Genomic DNA, 16,542 nt, shown 5'->3' with positions numbered 1-16,542 from the left:
TAGTATCTACTACAACATTCTCTACAAATACAAAATCACAAGCAGGTCTGAAGCATGCACATCTATTGCCTATATATATAAGGACTGTTTCAGAAGTCTCATTAGGATGAATTTCAAAATGACAGATATTTTGCTCTGTGTCTAAACAAATGTCTTGAGCTATGATTGCATTGCTTTCACAGATGAACCCTTGTTGTTCTCGGACAAGACAAGATTCTAAATTAACATTTTGCCATTTCTCACCAATTTGACGGGCCCATTCCCAATGCTCATAAGGATAGAGAACAGCTCCATCATGATTCAGCCCTAATGCAATCATAGGAAATATCAAATGCACTGAGGCATTACATATGGTTAACACAAAAGCCATGGCTATGTTTGTAATGGGATTGTAAGTAAAATTCACCAGGTTCCACCAGGATTGGAATTCTCTTTCAAAATCAGTGGCACTGTCCCAAATTATTTTCCAAATTTCAGTAGGAAAAGTGCCTTCTTCACCTTCTCTTATCATTGAGGCAGCAACTGACTGCATCCACAATTGTGCCTGGATACAGCTGAGAGCCAAAGAAATGTTGTTTTGTGTAGCACCGAGTGCATCATTTACCAATTTGTGGTCATTTACATTTACCTTTTCCCAATTTGGCAAAATGTTTGATAGCAGCCACTGGTGTGTTCCTAAAGCCAATGACTGCAGTGGTTGTTGTAATTTGGTCAAATCTCTAGTTGTAGCAGCCAATTTTATTCATTAATACTTCTGAATCAATACTCTTTAGAATTCCCAATCCTGTTCCCACAACACCAGTTATGTCTCTTAGCGTCCGTCTTTTAAAAGAGTTCCGCTTTTGCAACCAGGTCATCCAACCCTCAAAGGAAGTTTGCAAAAAAGGTGAACAGGCCGGCTGAATTTCTGAGACATTACTTTGCATCAGCAATTTGACTTGTTTAAGAGAACCATGCTGGATTGAACAGTATTTATTGTTGTCCTGTTTTCCTAATTATATCTGGTCCATTTTCAAAAATTCTTGGGCTAAGCATAAGCGGTAGTTGGGCTGGAGTGGTGGTGGTGTAAATTGTAACCAGTTGGGCTATAGCATTTACTATAAACTTAAAATGTAGGCCCTACAGGCCTACATTTTTTGGACCAAAGACAAACCACTTCTATGGTTTGTGCCAATGTAAAATTGTGCCAACAATCCTGTAAGCTTGGGTGCGTACAAACCTTTTCATGCTTATTTGTTTGATCTGTCAAAACACCGATTGAGGTTGCGTTTCTATGGGTAGTTCCGTTAATCATTCGGATCCTATACTAATTTTTTTCCCCACTATCCCTTGAAGCTGCCAGGTTTTTTGGTTTTCCCATTCCTGCCTAGTGTATATCTGATTTTCATGCATAATGACAGTTGATAGGTTTAAATCCCTCACGTTTCCCATGGATCTGGAAAAATGAACAAAAGCCTGGGACCAAGGCCATTCAGTATCAAGCTGACTAAGGGTGCTCTCAGTCCTTTCTACCCACTGGGGTGTGACTACTGTACTCAGTGTGGACTTTGTTATAGCATTTATCTTAAGTTTGTAAACTAGGCCTTTTAAAATTAATGGATTTGTCAAGTTATTTTGCCAAGTGTGTCACATAAGTTGGTTTGGCTAAAGTAAAATTATGCCAGCAATCAGCTGATTAATTTCTACAATCCTTTGTAATTGCATTGTTGGTTCTGGGGCCTAAAGTGTAGTTACCAACGTACTCCTGCCAGCAGCACAGAGTGAGGGGAATTTGTTTGGTACACTCCCACTTTGTTGTAGGACACAGTTCTGTTGTAGGGATGTGCAAATAGTTTTTTCCATCTGGTTCTAAAAAATTTCCAGCACCTGCAATGGAGGTGGCTTTCTCATAGAGAGATCCTTCCACTTTTCTGCACGCTACCACAATCGACTCACCAATTGTTCCACTTAGGGTTCTAGTCCAGTCCTTCTGATCCCATCCCCACTCACTTGGGCGATATATCTCAGAGTCATGCAGCACTATAGGCTCTAGGTTCAGGTGGTGACCCTTGGGATATGATCCTAGAACATTAGTGTGATGGATGGTAGCTTCAGACCACGGCCACTCAGCAGGATTCTGTCCACGGAATTGTGGTAGGATGCAGAAAAGTATCACCAGTGTTATCATGGTTCAGATGATCCTCATGTCCCTCAGGGTTCTTCTGTAAAAGTAAACACAACAGAATCCTGCCACTAAGGGACAGAAAAAGTTAGAATGATGGAATTATCCAGTGTGTATTTATCCGATGCTCTCTCCCTAGAGCATCAGAGGCTACCCATGCATGTTTATTCAGAGGGGTTTTTAGCACTAGTGGTAGTTCCCCTACAGTAGGGAGGTCCACCAGAACAGGTTGTCCAGGGTAATATGCTGGAATCTTGAAATCATCTGGTCTCCCTAGAGAGGCAATTATGCTTGGAGCTATGGGGCAAAAAACAGTGATTTTGGGACACCCATTTACCCCCCCATCTGTCATTCACACTTTTCACAGCTTCCCATAACCGAACATCCCAATTTCCCTCCTCTGGTTTCAAAAGTCATTCCAAAAGACCATTGGTCCTTTCCACGATCCCGTTAGCCTGAGGGTAGTAAGGGGTATGAAAAGTCCATTTAATTCCTTCATTTTTTGCCTAATCCTGTACAATTCTAGCAGTGAAGTGGGACCCATTATCAGATTGAATTTCCTGTGGTTTTGGGAAAATTCCAAACCATCCCTGCAATGCTTTTACAGTATTATCTCCTGTAGCTCTTTTAAAAGCATTGGCCTGGACCATCCCAGATACAATTTCTACTCCTACCAGCACAAAGTGTTTAACTCCTGACTTCTTAAAGGGTCCAATATAGTCTACCTGCCACGCGTCCCATAAGCCTTTACCCTTTCTGAAATGCAGAGGGTCATCTTCCAAAGGATGTCTCTCCAGTCTCCAGTCTGCGATTGCTCACAGGTTGATACGAATGTTTTACACCTTTCCTTGGTGACAGGCCAACGCTGGGCAAGAGCTTCCTTGTACAAATCTTTCACACCTGTGTGCTGTCTTTTTACATGCAGCTATTCTAATAGTTTGTGGGAACTCAGCACATCGCTCCCGATGTCCAGAGATGCCAGGAGAACCCTTGGGGGTCTCGGAAATCCTGGAATGTTGCCAAGAGTGTTTGGTGGCTTGATTTTGATCCATCCACAGAAGTGACAGCAGTTTGAGGACATGAGAATCACTTTAGAGTGAAGGGTGTAAAAGGGACACATTTATAGGGTGAAATATAAACTTTAAGGTTTTTGGTACAGGGGGGTTATGGAGACAAGATGGAGGGATCAGGGCGTGTCTCGTCCTTCTTCTTTCTTCTTCTTGTCTTCCATCTCCTGTGGTGATGTTGGCACTTGGGGATTGGTTTATGGTGAAGGTGTACTTGCTAATATGGGTGAAAAGTATTGGAAAATAAAAGTAAATATCATGTACGTAGATTTTAGTATAAAAAGACATGACCGCCCCGTGGGTGGTCACGAGTGCCCTTGGCTGCCTTGCAGATCAGACCTCTGTTGGGCAGACAGAAAATTTTGTAGATAAGAAACAATAAACAACCTGAAGATCGAAAAGCTGAAGAGTCCAGACTCGTCCTTTGCATCGCGTGCCACCCAAGAACCACCCTACCCGTGTCGGGGCAGAGACAGAGAGCCGAACCCGACAATAGTTGATCCCAGTCCTCTGTAATTTGTTCTTTTTCAGGGGACTTAGTCTTGCTAAATCATCAGCTTTATTGTTCTCCTGCTGGATTTCCATCTGTCTGGTGAAAGGCTGCCCACCCCAACAAAGTTCCCTTGGCTTGTGATGTTGAAAATTTCTTGCCACTTTTCCTTTTGCCATACTGGAATTCTGTTACCTTCCCAATCATTTTGCTGCCAAAAAGGAAGCCACTCAGTACATCCTTTATACACAGCATAGGAGTCCGTGTAGATGCAGACAGGAGAGGTATTCTGTACCTCATGTTGGAAAGCACTCCAAACAGCTCTCAGCTCCCCAACCTGAGCACTGCCTTCTCCCTCGGTAATGATTCGTTCACCAGAGGAAATGTGGAGGGCTGCTGCCCTGTATCTCCACACCTTCCCCTCCTGTTTAGCAGAGGCATCAGGGAACCAAGAATTTGCTGATCGTTTGGTGGAGAAAGGAGGGGATACTTTAATTACAGAGGAAGGTTTGTCATGGCTGCTGCCCAAATCCTCAGTTTCTTGTAGCGCTAAATTTTTTACAGCTCCTTCTGTTATTGAGAAAATGTTACAGTAATGTTCAATCTGAGCATACCAGTTTGCAGCTGAGGCCCTTTGGGCCACCCTGTCGGCGGGGGTGGGGTGGGGGGTCCCAGTAGTGACTGTCTTAATAACTTTGAAAGGGCCTCTCAAGACAACTGGTTGTTGTTGTGCAATTTTTCCCACTTCTATGAGAGCTAAGCTAACCACAAACAATCCTTTTTCCCAGGTAGTGTATCTTTTCTCAGCATCTTTGAAACCACAGGAATAGAAACCAACAGGCCTCCTCGGTGTTGCCACCACTTGGGGCGTGGCGTCCCGGGTCAAGGACGGCTCAGTGGCAGCACCTTTGCCACACAGACCAAGTACACGCACTCACCAATGTGGTGGATGGTGAAATGGTAACTATTTCTAACTGGTTTTTAATAAACAATGCTAACTTTGAAATATAAGGTCCAAGATCAATAATAGGGCCTAATAAGGTAGAACCAAGGGCAATCAGTCATAAGGGCTGACTGAACCATGACTTAGGATATCTTTGCAGGACTTCCTCAGTTTTTTGGCTGATAGTTGTTAACACAGTTGACGATTTGAAATCATACATTTACCACAGCACCGAACTATCCTCCCAGAGTCTGCGACAGCTGACCTTAAAAGAAGAGTGATGTTGAGAACTCATGTCCGGATTCACGTTTCTCCAAAACTCCCTTTGAACCTTTTGACGCAGAAAAACTCTGGGCTGATTGGCGATCATTCCATTCAAGTAGAGCCAGAACCTGGCCAGAGTTGGAACTCTACTTGATGGATACCACTTAAAACAAGACTTTCAAAAACATTTATGTGAACCATGACTGATAACATTTTTGTTGAGCTTTTTTCCCCCAGTCCTTCTCTGCACCGGCCTTTCCTTTAGTTTGGTCACTGAGTTTTTCACGACCCCGGTATGGTCTGCCATTGGGCTGCTTGATGATTCGTCACAGCCTTTAGGAAGCGGGGTATACGGGCCGTGGGGGCGTCTGAGGATTCAGTCCTGCAAAACAAGCTTTACAAATTTCATTAGTTTTTGCCCTGAAGGTCCAGTTTTATCGACTTAAGCGGGCACCATTTAATTTTACTATTTTTCTTGACGGCTGTGTACCCTCGCCCTGTGAGTACCAGCCTCCAACCCGTTTCCCATTCTCCTAACTAATTTTTAATCATGACTTGTGGGCCTTCCTCTAGTGCCCGGGTGGCCCAGTGCCTCTGGGCAGGACTTTTTGTTTTGTCTCCCCTGGGGAACTGATTTAAAGCCAGCAGGGCGGTTGCTAGGATGCGCGCTTGATCTTTTGGCCGGATGGAATTGGTAAAACCCTCTGTCAGGCTTCGACCTCGCCCCTTTGTCTTAGCATTGGGCCGCTCCCTCCCTCTAGGCTTGCCCCGCCTCCTGCTGGGGGAGGCCAGTGCCTTGTAATGAGATTTCCACCCCATGCTTCAAGCGGCGTCAGCTCCCCCTCCGTGTCTTTTCCTTCCTTTTTGCCTGCGCGTGTCTGCGCTGTCCTGCAGACCTTCTCTGTCTCTGCCGATCACGCCCGTGTCTGCATCCCCCCCTTCTGGCGCCCACCACCCCGTGGCGCGTAAGGCGGAGGCCCCGCCCAGGCTCCCTCGGACTCTGAGTCAATGGCAGCGCCCCGCGCCTCTGAGTCAATGGCAGCACCCCATGTCTCTAAGTTAACAGCTGCGCTCTGCACCTCTGAGCTAACGCCTGCACCTCACGCTTCCTCTAGCAGCCCATCCCAAATGACCGCTTTTTCCCCTCAGCCAGCGTGCCTGAGCTTGGGAGCTGCGAAGAGCATCCCCGCGGCTGTAAATCCCCACACTCGGCAGACTCACGATCACCCGCAGTCTGTGCGGCCGCTCCCACACCCTGCCGGGGCCCCGCCTGCAAACAGTCCTGTGTGGTTTTCCACATTTCCTGCTCCTGCTGAACTTTTCACAGAGCCTGCGTGACTCTGCCCCATAATTTAAGATTTCGCCCCGAGCCTGAGGACAAAGCCTCCTCTGCTAGGGCCCCGGTACAACTATCCCACACTTCAAGGTGGAAAATATCCACCAGCTGCCCAATAACCCCAATCCGCAGGAGCCTCAACACTACGAGGATAAAATCTCCTGGCTCGCAGTCTACGCCCCACTGCCTATGAATTTTAAAAATGACCTTTGGGAGGTACTCCATTTTCTCCTTCGCCGGTCGTCGGCGCCAGACTTCCTCCTTTGCCGGTCCTAAGCGCGAGACTTTCCCCTCTCGCCGGTCCTCTGGGAGCGTCCTCCCTGCCGGGGACAGTCCTGCTGCTCCGGCTGCTGTTCACTCGCCCAGGCGGTTCCTGCTTCCCGGATTGTCCTGGGTTTCGGCACCACATGTTGCCGACACTTGGGGCGTGGGGTCCTGGGTCAAGAACGGCTCGGTGGCAGCACCTTTGCCACACGGACCAAGTACACGCACACACCAATGTGGTGGACGGTAAAATGGCCTTGATTAACAGTTGAACCAGGTCATTTATAACAGGGGTTAACGGTAAAAGGTAACAGTAAAAGGGGAGGGGTTCTGCCTGACCGTAACATCGCAATATCTTAACCTCCCACACATCGGACCCTCAGGACCCTGCTGCCGTAGCTGTACTGACAGCCCTGAGGAGCCAAATCCCCATTCCACCTGCAAGGGATCTGTGGGATGGACAGGGTCCAGTGCTTGGTGAGCTGTTGCTTCAAAAAACAGCAATTGCAATGCTTCCTCCTGAGAAGGAGTCCAATCCCATTTCACCCCTTTGCTCAGCAAGTCATGAAGGGGCCTAGCAATTATTGAAAGATCTGGAATGTGTTTTCTCCAGAGCACTAATAATCCTAGAGCTTGCAGGAGATCTTTCCTGGATTCAGGCATTTTGATCTGATCTAAAGAGGTTAGGATATCAGGTGGAATACATGTCATACCTCCTTTCCAGCAAATTCCCAAAAACTTCACTTCCTGAGAAGACTTCTGAATTTTCTCTGGGGGCATCTGCAAATCAAGACTTTCTAAGTGAGAGATTATTTTCTGCTGATGTTTCCCTACTACCTCTATTTCACACACACACACACACACCCCCCCCCAGCCCAGAATGTCATCAATGTATTGATAAACAGCTACAGGATCAGGTTTGGGTGTTTTTTCTAATTCCTGGGCTAAAGTAGGGTGGGCCAAAGTGGGGGAGTGTTTGTAGCCTTGGGGAAGCCTAGTGAAAGTGTATTGCTGTCCTTTCCATGTGAAGGAAAAACGGTCCATATCTTCTGGCTGTATGGGTATCATAAAAAACATGTCTTTGACATCTATAGTTGCCATGATTGAGTGAGCTTTTTCTTGAATTGATGTCATTAATTCAGCCAAATTTGGGACCGCTGCTGTAAGAGGGTCTGTGTTGGCATTAAGCCTGCAGAAGTCTACTGTCAGCCTCCACTTCACATTGGGTTTCCAAACTGGCCACACTGGCAAGTTGAAAAGAGAATGGGTATTGACTATTACTCCTTGGTCTCACAAGTCCTGTATAACCAGTTGATGCCCTCTTTGGCACCAGAAGGTAGAGGGTATTGTTTTACATGAGTAATTTTGCTAGACAGTGAGGAGGATGCAGCTTGGAGCAGTCTAATGTTAAGACGTGGCATGCCAAATGACCACAGGAATCCCTCAGAATCTTCCCACTGCCTCCCAGCAATAACATCCATCCCTAATAAATTGTTTGGAATATCCCCAATTTTGACAACTAATTGATTCTCCTCTCCATGGAGCATGAGTTTTACTAAGGCCACATTCATAGATTCTGTAGTTCCTAGGGCATTTAAAGCACATCATTGTTTCTTTGTTGGAACAATTCTACACTTCTGGGCATCCTTTTTGTTAGTGCAGAGATTTGTGCCCCAGTGTCAATCAGAAAGGTTACAAGTGCCTGTTTGAGGCCTGTGATAGCTGTGATCAATATATCTCCTGATTTATGTTTAGTGAGCATTCTCAGATACATCCATGCTCCAGCCCTTCACTCACCTATAAGGGATGGAGAGCCTAGTTTCTCTGGTTCTGTGTTTGCTTTGGCTCACATCCTAAATTCTGAGGGAGAGGCTGGGAGAGGGTTTCTTTTGGCTCACTGGCTGGATTCTGAGAAGGGAGGGGTGCACTGGGTTGAACTGATAAATTCAATTTCTGATAGTGCCAATTAGTTATTATTTTCTGTAATTTATCAAGGGGCAAACCATCCATCACCTCTCTGGGGGACCCCCCCTTTTAACTTCCAACAACCACCAATGGTGGTGGTTAGAGATCTGTTTTCCCTTCCCTAAATTTTCACCGTGAGGAGCCCCGATAAACCAAACACCGTTTGTTTTTTCTGATTTCTCCTCCAGGGTTTTTACAGGTCCATATCATCTACTGTAATTAATCAAATCTACTGCAACCTCACTCCATGTCCAAACTTTATGGCTACTGGCAGGTGAATCAGATTGAGAAGCTGGGGGCTGTGAGGGGATGGAGTATGGAGTGAAACCAGGATCAGTAGATCCAGTTTGGTCAGTGGGGTTACCAAGGAATCTATCTAGTCTCTCTATGGGACCCAAGGCCATTATGGTTTTCTGTAAAGTAATTGCTGTAGGTTTAGGAAGCCCTCAAATTAAAGGAGTCATAATTTCAGGCTTTACAGGTAATTGCACTGGTGACTGAAAACCAGGAATCAACCTTTTTCATGAATCATTTGCAGGCAGGTGGCTTTGTGGGCGCCTTCCAAAAGCTGGTTGGGGGCACTGACTATAGCTAAAGGGTCTCCCCTTTCCAAAGGATTAATTCCCCCGGCCCAGAAAGGCACACATTGTGTCACGGACCATGTGTCACACTTATCTCCTGTTGTTAGGAAAACTCCATGTCCCCAGTACCCACTGGCCTCCTGTTCAGTTAATTTAATTTGATCTTCACCAGTGAGGGACACTTGGAAGACATATTCTATCTCCGATTCTTGTGGGAGGCACCCAAATTCTTTCTTCAGCTCAGCCAATTTGGTAGTGCTGAATGGTATTTGTTTAGTTGTGATATGTGGTTCAAAATCTTCATAATTAATATAGTTATATTCTGTTTTAACCAGGGGTCTCAAATGAGGGCAGCAGTTTTCTCCACAGTTTTTTTACTGCCTCTAGTTCCTTATGGGGATAAATCTGTTTAATGTGAGGAGTTTCTTTTCCTCTGCCTGTGTTGAGGAATCAGCATTCAGTGAATTCTTAACATGTTCCTCTCTAAGGGCAGCTTGTAACAGATGGATCTCATTCCTTTCTTCATTTAATTTTTTTTCCAAATTTCAACTAGGTTTTGAAGGGAGTCCATTATAGCTTTTTCCTCAGTTCTTCACTTTAAGAGAGTTTTTATAGCTGCTGTGAGACAAGCTCCCAAAACTGAGCAGAGAATAGTTTTATTTTTGCCTAGTTTAAATTTTGTTTCATGTTGTAAAGAACATACTCTATCAATAACATTTTCCAAATTAAATCAGTTACTTTGTGCCCGTTCTTCTCCTCCGGGAGAAGGTTTGGCATTGTGTTTGGCTAGTAGAGCATAAAATTCAGCTTCAACTTTTGTGCTGAGGTTTTCCGTCATTTTGTGAAGGGACCAAAACCATGACAGGGAGGTGTAGACTTAAGGCACACAACCACACAGCCTCTGCTGTGTTTCCCTTGCTTCCCTGGGTGGGTGAAGAGACTAAATGTGCCTGGGAGGTTCTACTCAGTTACTTCAAATAGTCCCTTCACTTCCCAGACAGTCCAGATTCACACATACACAAAACCAGTTTCCCTTTTTGCACTAAGAGATCTTTTGTGAAATTCTGAAGACAGAACCCTCAATTGAGTATGGGGGTGCTTTTCACCTAGGCATGTGCAGTTTGTGGGAAATTTGAGTCACTCCCTTTCCTTTTTAGACAACCGCTCACCCCTTTCAGGGTATCGGGCTCGGTGCGGCTGGAGTGAAACATCCTTCCCCTGTTACAGACTACACACAACCCTGCAAACCCCTCTGTCTGTCAGAATCCTGTCCATGATGGCAATTTAATGTCACGATCCACTCGTACAAGTGGGGTTGTGATGGTTCATTAACTGATCTCAGAGTGCAAAAACAACAGAGAGGGGATTTCAGTCTTGATCAAAACAAATGCACCTTTTATTGAGTGCCCACAGCAGAAGCAATAGAAGGATTAGAAAGGAGATAAAGGATAGAGGGAGAGAGAAGAAGACAGGGGTGGGAATAGCTACCAACGGAGAGACAAAATCCTCGTGGTCCAGCCAATAGATCCATCTTGTCACGTGGGGGAGAATCTCAAATTCTTTGCATAACTCAGGGGTTTTGTATAGTCATCCACCAAGGGGAGAACAGATAAAAGACAATGGAGAATTAGTCTATTGAAAATGAGTAAGATAGTCCATGTTCCAAAACAGGACAAATCAATCTCAGTGGTGAGCGAGACCCATTGTTTTCAGGATTGGTGTCTATGAGAAACCAGTCTTGGTGCAGCAAACACACCTGCAGGCAACACTTGGCAAACATCCCACTTCAGTCAGGCCAGTGCCCCTGTGTTAGAATTTTAAGGGTCTCAGTCTCAGTCCTTGGGAGGAGGCTTCCCTTACAGTGCTTGTGAGGCAGATGAGGGATCTTCTATGGGGGGATCACCAGAGTTACCCCAGAAAGTTCATCTGGCCAAGAGGTGGGGAAATTCATGGGCCATTGTGATGAGCAGGGATGGTGAAGCAGGTGTAAGTGTACAGAGCAAGCCGCTCCCTGTCAGCCCCTGCTCAAAGCAGTTGTAACGTGGGGGCACAGCAAGCACAGCTGCAAACAATCACTTGGCGAACATCCACCCCAACCAGGCCAGAACTCCAGCCAGGGTCCTCAGGGTCTTCCTCTCTGTCCTTGTGATGGTCGTGAGGCAAATAAGGGAAACTTCAGACCATCTCTTACAACAGTTTACTTTATCTCTTCCTCAACAATCCCCCCTCTGGGAGATATCTTCTGTTATTGGGCCCTTGAGTGTCACTGCATGACTGATGAAAAATTCATCATCCCATTGTGAGATGCTCCAGCCAGAGGGAGGAGCCAAGCATTCCTACCTGGATATAATTTGACATTTGGAAGAAGAGAGACAGCCTTTTCCCACTGGATTCCCAGAGGAGCAGCTTTCTTTTCCACTGCATTCCCAGAGGAAGTCCAGGCCCATCTATGCCACCACTGGACCTTGAGAGGAAAACTCCACCCTTCTACAGGATCACTGCTTCAACAGAACCCCACCTGTCACTGCAGGAGCACTGCAGCCTCCATTTAATAGGACTGCTACCACCACTGTGACCCACAGGGTGTCAGGTCATATTCTGACTCTGCCAGTGGGGTTTTCTTGTTTGTACTATTTCATTTGTATTTTTAGTTTTCCTCGTAAATAACTGTTATTCTTATTCCCATATCTTTGCTCGAGAGCTTTTTAATTTCAAAATTATAATAATTCAGAGGGAGGGGGTTTACATTTTCCATTTCACAGGAAGCTCCTGCCTTCCTTAGAAGACACCTGTCTTCAAACCAAGACAGAATGCCATCCATATAATGTAGGATAATGGCATCTGGGAGAGTCCTTTGGATGGGAGATAGGACAAGGGCCATGTACCACTGGCATATATAGGGGAGTTTTTCTCACTTTGGGGGAGGACTCACCGGTGGTACCGCTTCAGAGGTGCCTGTCTGTTCAGGGAGGGGATGGAAAAGGTGAATATGGGAGCATCTTGAGGATGGAGGGGGATGTTGAAAAAGCAGTCTTTGATATCAACGACCACCAGTCTCGAGTCACAAGGAAGCAAGGACGGAGAAGGAAGGCTGCAAGGGACCCATGTCCTCAATGACCTTGTTAATTTTACAAAGGTCATGGAGGAGCGTCCACCTGTCCTTGCCAGGTGTTTTGAGAACAAAGACAGGGGAGTTCCAAGGGCTGTTGGAAGGTACAATGTGGCCCTTGGAGAGCTGCTCCTCCACAAGAAGCTCGAGGGTATGTAATTTCTCTGTTGAGAGGGGCCACTGATCCACCCACGGTGGGGTGTCAGTCTTCCAGGTGATTGTGGGGTGGTGCACTCTGCAGTGGCCCCAAATAGAAATCCCGGGACAGAGGTGGAATATCAAGTCAAGCTCCCCACTGGGACAACAGGTCCCTGGCCCACAGGGTGGTGAGTGCCCTGACTACAAATGGCCTGATGGTGGCAGTTTGGCCCTCCAGTCCCTCTGTTGTGATAATACGCTCGCTCCTCATGGAGATGGCAGCTCCTCCAATCACTGAGGTGACTCCAGTGACAGGAGTCAGCTCCTGGTTCAGGGGCCATTGAGGTTCTGTAATGATAGTAACATTGGCCCCTGTGTCCACCATCCCTTGTAGGTGGATGTCATTACCTTTATTCAACTGACTGCACTTTATAAGGGGCTTGTCTTGGCCCATGATTTCAACCCAGCATGCCATTGGGTGCTCTGGGATATTGTCTATGCTTAATGGCAATAAAAAGGCTTGGGCGATCACAGTCTCTCTGTGCAGGAAGTGTGGTGGTTTTGTGCAGCAGAAAGTGACTGTGATTTCGTCACTTGGCCCAACAGTTTGTACTTCCACTATAATATGTATTTCATTCATTTCATGAATACGATTACCTATTACCAGCACATCCCTCAGGCCCTCTAGGGGTCCATATTTTCTGGTGGGAATACGATAGAAAGCAGAGTCATCAAATTGTATAGACAAAGCACTCACCAGTTGGTGTCACGTCCTGACCTGAACTTGCTGGAAAGCCTTGGTCACTCTGGTCTGTTGTTCGGAGTATGAAGAGCTCCGCGGGAATTTCCCACGTATTGGACCTCCAGAATAGTGGGGAGGGTACAGTGAAACAGCTTTCCATTTGCTGTCTTCACACGGGGCCACCCTGCAGTCTGTTGGAAGTTTTTTGGCTGATAATGCTGCTGGTGGTGGTGAGGTTACTGGTGATAACAAAACTGAGAACAGTTGTTAGAATGTCTGTTGCAATCCATACAGTGTGATGAATGGCACCTCTTTGGTGGCTGCTGGTCTTTAGGCATTTTGTATTCTGGACAGTCCTTCAAAAAAAGGCCCAGTTCCCCACAATTAAAACATTTTGCAGCGTCTTGGGATGTTAAAAAGGCCCTCTCCCTTAGAGATTGCCCTTGCCACAGTGTGTTCAGTGGAAGATAATTTGTTGCAGGCCTCGTCCATCTGGTTGATTGTAGGTTCTGGGTCTTAATATTGTTTTGCAGTCATTGTTTGCCTTTGCCAAGGCCATTTTATTTAGCACTTCCTTCTTGGCCTCTGGGCCTTCTATTTGTCACTCAAGTGCAACTTTAAGTCTGTCTACAAATTTCATGAACATTTCACTTGCCCTTGTTTAATGTTAGTGAAGCTCTGTGTATGTAGGGTGTCGTCGAGAGTGAGGAGCAGGGATGTCTTTGCAGCAGTGGTGATGCCACTGAGTGCAGCTTCTTGTAAATCCTTTGCTTGGTCTTGTGGCTTCTGGAAGTCACCTTCTCCTGCCATTTGTTCAAGGGTTAAATTTGGTTTGTTGGCATCTTTTGAATATGTGTCCGCCAGTGATTTGAGATGCCTTTTTTACTGCCTCTCCCACAGCATGTACTCGACCGGGGTGTGAGACTCTGTCCAAAGTTTCTCTCATCTGCCTCACGATCGTCATTGGGGACTACTGAAGAAAAGACCCTTGTCTGAAGTTTCTGGCCCTGTTGGAGAAAGTTACGTGCCAACGGCTCCGAGACCTGAGCACAGTGCTAAGCTATTGTTCACAGGTGTTGTTTGCTGTATGCTACACTGAGCCCAATGAAAGAAGAAGGGGGCATCTTGCCTTTTTGCAGCAATAGCCTTGGAAGCTGTCCCACCTCTCAGCCTGGCTGGACTTCTCCTGAGTCTTGGGTGGTCCCCCACAGAAGACCCTCACCTGTTTTACAACCACCGTGACAGACAGACTGAGATGTAAGGAGCCTCTCCATCAAGGAGTGAGACATGAAACCCCCATGTGAAAAGGCCCCTCTGCTCCTTCCAAGGACTGGCACTGAAACCCCCAGCCCGGGGCAGGTGTGTGGGGGAGGCAAGCTGACCAAAGCGAGATGTTTGCCTGCAGGTTGTGACCGCTGGCCCAGAAGACAATGGCTCTCGTTTACTGCTGAGAACATGGACTACCTGTTACATCTAATCTTTATTGTATCTGTTTCCCCCCCTCCCTCACAATTTTCAATAGAGTTATCATAAAAATAACCTCTGAGTTAGTGAGAGATTTCAAGATCTCCCCAGACGTGACCTGGTGAACTCCATTGGCTGGACATCAAAGGACTTGGCTGTTCTATGTTTGGTAGCTATATACCTTCCTTTCTCTTCCTCCCTCTTTTCCTTATTTTTCCCTTTTTTCCCCAATTCCTCCCCAATGCATTTGGGTATTCAATAAAGGTGCATTTGTTTTGATTATCACTGCAAACCCCCCTGTGCCGTGTCGGTTTTTTGCACCCTGAGATCAAATCCACGAACAATCACAAAACCCGTTCGTAAGGATGGATTGTGACACGGGGAGAGTAGGCAATTCATGATATTTTTATTTTCATGCACGACCAAGACACAATCAGAGAAGGTGGCTTCCAGAAATTTTTTTAAGAAATGCAACCCCCAACCATATTCCTTAGCCACTTTGCAGAGCTCCTTCAATTCCCCATAGGGGATCGGCTCCCAGGAATTGATTGCAGTCACCCTTCTGCTGTGTTTACATATAATCTGCAAGCCCACAATCTTTTTGGTGAGCTCTGAGCCCTCCCAGTGGCTTCCCTCTGCAGCTTGGCCCAGTGATCCTCAGACTCAGGACCGGAATCCAAGTCTGGGAATCCCTACTCTCATCCTCCGAGGAGGATGGAGGGCACTTGATGACTGCATGGAGCCTCTTGGGGCAGCCAGAATCTGCCTGTTTGTGGGCAGCTGTGGAAGCCAATATGGGCTCCTTCTGGTCGCTGTCATCACCACTTCTGGCTCCAATGTTGTGGGAATGGGAATGGGAGGGACCATCAGGAGGAGTCAAGAGAGGAAGGGGTAGGGTTGGTGTGCACAATGGGGAGGGGATTCCCGATAGAGAGGGGAAGTCCCAACATGGACACACTTCCTGACACAGAAGGGAGGGGCAGGGCGCGATTACAGGAATAGAGAAAATGGGAGGAGGGTCAGAGGTGTCATTTTTGGCAGAACAGGGAGGTGACAAAATGGCCATCGCCTTTGTGGGGTCAGCACCATTTTTTGGAGAAAGGGCAGAAAAACTTGGAGAGGGAGAAGACAAGATGGCGGGGCTGGCCACATTCCTGGCACCATCTGGGAGAACAACTGGGGGTGGTAGAACTGGGTACATGGGCATTGGTAAGAAGGTTAGGAGAGAGCCCAAGGCAGCATGGCCAGTGCTGCCCTGGAGAGGGGACAGAGGACACTGGGAGATGTCAGGGTGACGGTAGCAACCCTGTGCCTGCTGGCAGGATCCATCTCCCGATCCTCCCTGAGGCAGGGAAGAGAGTTTAGGGATGTGAGGGGAGGAACGGGGAGAAGGGGTGTTAAACTGGGGTCCCGAATGTTTCCCAACGTTTTCTACAGACTCAACAATAAGGCCAAAGGATAAAATTTCCCCACTGAAAGATCCCCTTTAACTCAAAGAACATAGAATCTTTTCCCTATATGGTCCCAGAACTCATTAGAATGAATTCCCTCATAACATCAGGAAAATACTTGAACAACCAATGAATAAAACATTTTAAATCTCCCTTTGAAAAATGAAAATTTTCTCCAACAAGGATTCCTTTAACTTGGGTATAAACTTCCCTGTGTGGGTGGATCAGTTTGGCTCCCATCCCCACACTTTCTCCCAACATCCAAGAGGAAAAGAAGGCAAAGGAAAGACAAAAAAGGATGACCCCCAAATATAGTACTCACATGACAGTGGGTCAACAAAACCTCTCCAGGTTGTCTGTCAGCTTCAACCAATCTTCTTGCCTCAAGAAGGTTGCCGGTCGCCTGTGTGATTCCCCCAATAAAACTTAGGAGTCTCCTCTGGGAATTGGCTGCTCCGAACACGGCTTAACTTCAGTAGTCAAAAAGCTACTGAAGACACCTCCAGGAATGCTCCGAACAGGTCCCTGTTCAGGCTGCCAGCTGTCACAAGCCACAAACCCATTGGT

The 16,542-nt window shown here is 46.6% G+C and overlaps 5 pseudogenes; 1 reads left to right on the top strand and 4 right to left on the bottom strand.

Annotated features, from left to right (window-relative positions):
* Positions 1–16,542, top strand: part of LOC139604941 (zinc finger protein 418-like) — a 284,346-nt pseudogene that overhangs the window by 101,194 nt on the left and 166,610 nt on the right.
* LOC139604976 (class I histocompatibility antigen, F10 alpha chain-like) overlaps positions 1–16,542 on the bottom strand; it is a 100,382-nt pseudogene that overhangs the window by 35,085 nt on the left and 48,755 nt on the right.
* The window catches only part of LOC139604949 (zinc finger protein 79-like), an 86,844-nt pseudogene that overhangs the window by 47,390 nt on the left and 22,912 nt on the right, over positions 1–16,542 (bottom strand).
* LOC139604885 (uncharacterized) overlaps positions 7,396–16,542 on the bottom strand; it is a 78,251-nt pseudogene continuing 69,104 nt past the window's right edge.
* Positions 8,574–9,909, bottom strand: LOC139604886 (uncharacterized; annotated as a pseudogene).

Source organism: Agelaius tricolor, unplaced genomic scaffold, assembly GCF_023055355.1.
Source record: "Agelaius tricolor isolate 1412-34295 unplaced genomic scaffold, bAgeTri1.0.p SCAF_57, whole genome shotgun sequence".
NCBI classification, from domain to species: Eukaryota; Metazoa; Chordata; class Aves; order Passeriformes; family Icteridae; genus Agelaius; species Agelaius tricolor.
This window is presented reverse-complemented; position numbering and strand designations above follow the sequence as displayed.